Raw genomic sequence first — 3,909 nt, forward strand, 5'->3', positions numbered from 1 at the left:
AACTTGGACTAGTTCCTTACTTGGAGATAAATATTAATTACTACAATAGCAGTACCAATGGATTCATCTTACCCTATACTACTTATCTATCCTGGATATAAATAGTAATAACACCCTAATACTCCAATATCTGGGCCACAATAGTAGGGAAGGATATGGAGGAGGTTAGAGTCTTCAACCTTCATCCTATCCTGATAAACAACTGACAGGTGTGTTTTGTATTCTATCTGATGTATATGTGTGTGTGTGTGTGTGTGTGTGTGTGTGTGTGTGTGTGTGTGTGTGTGTGTGTGTGTGTGTGTGTGTGTGTGTGTGTGTGTGTGTGTGTGTGTGTGTGTGTGTGTGTGTGTGTGTGTGTGTGTGTGTGTGTGTGTGTGTGTGTGTGTGTGTGTGTGTGTGTGTGTGTGTGTGTGTGTGTGTGTGTGTGTGTGTGTGTGTGTGTGTGTGTGTGTGTTTTAAGTGAGCCATCTATCAGGAAAAAAAATATTTCAGGATGCTTAGTTTATCTACAGATGACAGCCCATGAGAGCTACCACCCCTGGGTCGACTGGCCAGTCATGGTGGTTTCATGTTCCTCATTGTTGGTGAATCCCTAGGCTTTCTGAGTTAATTTCAAGCTGCTTATCTTATCATGAAGGCATGTGTGTGTTTGTGGTACTGCTTCCAGTACAGGATATATTTTGGCATTGTGGGATAGACACTGACAATGTCTTCTAAAGGTTTATCGACAAATAAGGAAACAGTCCAAGCTCTAAGTACAGGTAACCTCAACTTGGTAAGGTTAGATAAGGTCACTGGATTAGGATTTTGAAGACGAAAAATACCTTGAAAAAAGAGCATACAAAATTCTTAAAAAAAACTTTGTCATGGCATAGGCACAAAGGCAACCATGTTTGCTGTAAATTGTAAGGACACAATATATTTCACAGTTGACAGATATAGTATATAATTAGATTACATTTGTGGCATATATCAATCCAATTCATTTCATACATTATCCCGCACTTTCCCAGGCCTACTTAACATTCTCCCCACAGATTGTGTTCTCTGCATATGAGTAGCAGGTGAGAGGAACCCATCAGTGCCACTTATATGTTGTAGCAACATGAGGGTATTCTGAATAATCACCTCAAATAAATCACTATTGAGATCAATCTAGATACAGAAACCAAAATCAGGAGGCCAGACAGCTAGAGGAATCTCCAGAGCTAGGTATGAGTCTGTATTGTGATAATCTAACTTTCATTAGTTATTCCCTTCGTTTTTACCCCTTTAGTCCCCCCCCTCCTCCTCCTCCTCAAACCATCGAGCCATATCATCAATATTGGTCGACCTTGTATAAAACTATTCCACATGGAGAGTATCTGTATCATGAGCAACCCATCGGTCCCACTTTCCCTGACATCGACCCCGAAGATCTTTAAAAAAAATAAGAAAGAAAGACCCTCCTTCCAAAAGGCCAAGGAGCAATAATCAGTAAATCACGTCTCATACGTTTTGGTCCACCAATGGATTCGACCGCTGTCCTTTTCTTCCTTTTTTTGAGCGGTTCTGCCTTTTTTAAGAGGGTTGGTTCTACGCCTGGTTAATGATAAACGGTGTATCTCTCTGGTAGTTCAGAGGAAAATGTTTTGGTCGTCTTAACTTGGCGAGAAATTAGATGTAAACAAAATGATTTGCCAATGGCAGACGTTCCTTAGACTTTCAGAGCATATTGTTTATTTTCTCGCCTTTTCTCTGCTCGGGAGCAATGCTAAACGGACTAGAGAAATCCTAGATATCCTGCCGTCTTTATCCCAAAATTTAGTAGACCTTTTACGACAAATATGTTTAAAAAAATAGTATTTACCTCGTGAACGAACGTCTTTGAACAAAACAAATGCGGGGATCTCTTCTATGCACACCTGACGTTCGAGTTCATTATTATTATTTTTTTTAAATGCATTCTTGTAATATGACATTTCACAGTAAACTAAAGATTATGAATGTAAATATGACAGGCAATATGGCTTATTTCGGGATGATGAATCAATCTTTTGGTAGGTTGTGATGCATTAGTCTACATAAATGAGTTTCGAACGCAAGGTCCATGCGGCGGGATTTTTGGAATTTATTTTGAGTGAAAATCAACTTTTTTTCGGAGGGGGGTCCTTCAAAATGGGAGGGTACCGATGGGGGAGGGGCCCGTGCCCACTCGCAGTTTCACCACTATTTCCATATCACTGAAAATATATCATGATTTTCACATATCGAATATAAGGTAATTTAAGGGAAAGTTCAAAAATATACTTCAAATCTTAAAATATTCCTACTACCTATTCTACTTGCTACTTAAGATGCAAAATATTGGTTAGAAAATAAAAATTACTTTTGAGTTTATTTCTGCAGCAGATATAGACTGCGTTGACAATAACAAACATACTTGTGGCTCTTTATGCTTTATTTAGCGTAAAGCTTTGTTTTGTTTTTCTGTAGACATTGGGTAAGATTGGCTTTGTATGGGGTCAAAAGTGGCATTTGCCCGACCCCCCTACCAGAGGGGCCCCTATTTCACAGAACTTCGTACCTTATTTGATCACCGTGAACTTATCTCGCCTTAGCTTAAATCACAAACTGAAAAGTGTAGTCAACGTCCTTACAGTTATTCAATAAGAAAAATAAAACCTTGTTGATGGACCTCCGAACCTAAAGTCCAATGTCTAAATCTGACCTTTTTATGGACCTATTGTTTCATCATCCCTTGTTATATCTCTATCTCTCTTGTACTGGAACTTAAGAGATTTTCTTAATCTTCCACAATAGATGTGAAGATGGCTCGGGTTTCTGGAGAAGTTTGCCATGTCTTGAGTAGACGGATTAGTCTCCCGTTCATCAGGGTACTTAATGTTTGCATAGGTTAAATCAGCTAAGGCGTTCAATTTGATCTATAAGGGGTTCGTTCCTGTTACTCCTTCAAAATGGCAGTCCTAGGGGTCATCAGTCAGGAGGGCAGTGAATTTCCTTGAGACGAGCGACGTTTGAATGTAAAGAAACGGTCAAGGAGTGAAGTGTTTGTTTCTTAACCAAATAGCAACACTGATCAGATGGTCACACTACTTCAGAAGGTGAGTTTTCACATTCAGAGTGCAGGATGGCTGCCTCCAACTCTCTCTATAGTAAGTTAAAGGCACTCAGGGTATTTCTCTCCAATATTTTTTTCTTCTGTATTTATCGTTGCTAGACTCTTGTTAAAGAATACAGGAATCTGCATGGCTTGGAAGGGGGGGGGAGGGGTCCTAGTAGTTGGCGAAATCTCTCGGAAAGGATATCACACCTCACACAATATCGAAGATCATTAACGGAATTCACAAATTCCACATTCTTTGAATCATTTGATTTATGATGCCTTTGACTGATGACTTTTAGGTATTCCTTTACATTTCGTAAATGTTCAGCAATAGTAATTGATAAAGGTAGGGAAAAGCACCTTGTACTTTCTTTCTCTGACTTGTCCATAACTCGCTCGAGGGCAGCTTACCCATTTGTGACTTTAAAATGAATCCTACAAAATTTATACAACATCCATTAGCTTCAAAAGTGACACTTAATGGTAAACACTTTTCATGTCGAAGGAAGGTCATGCACTAAATTTTGCAATTTTGTTAGTCATTTCATCAATCTTTGGCAAGGGCTAAGCATTTAATTGGCATTTAATGCTGCATATTGCTTGAATGCCTGCAAATAATCCACACATTTGTTGCTATCGCGGACATGCCTTCTGAAATTAACAGGTAAACTTTCTCTGCAACTGAATCCAAACATATTAGCTAAAGCGTTTTGATTTCTCAGCAATCTGACAGCTTGATGACAGATTTGGACCAAGGGATGGCCCTTCTATTTTTGCTGCAGTCAATACACCATCTGCAATTA

At 39.2% G+C, this 3,909-nt stretch overlaps 1 protein-coding gene across 5 annotated transcripts in view; it reads right to left on the minus strand.

The window, feature by feature from the left end:
- Positions 1–1,953, minus strand: part of ytr (U4/U6.U5 small nuclear ribonucleoprotein 27 kDa protein yantar) — a 22,511-nt gene extending 20,558 nt beyond the window's left edge. For 2 of the 5 annotated variants that reach the window (XM_086541230.1, XM_086541232.1), the window contains exon 1: positions 1,850–1,916. The gene's annotated coding sequence lies outside the window, so the exon portion shown is untranslated. Of the gene's footprint in view, positions 1–1,494; positions 1,520–1,849 lie in introns of those variants that run through there. The other 3 variants (XM_043023084.2, XM_086541229.1, XM_086541231.1) reach the window with 3 other exon arrangements.
- Positions 1,954–3,909: the final 1,956 nt, after the last annotated feature.

The sequence above is a fragment of the Penaeus japonicus genome, unplaced genomic scaffold (genome assembly GCF_977035675.1).
Source record: "Penaeus japonicus unplaced genomic scaffold, GWHDUDI00000001_assembly GWHDUDI00000010, whole genome shotgun sequence".
Classification (NCBI taxonomy): domain Eukaryota; kingdom Metazoa; phylum Arthropoda; class Malacostraca; order Decapoda; family Penaeidae; genus Penaeus; species Penaeus japonicus.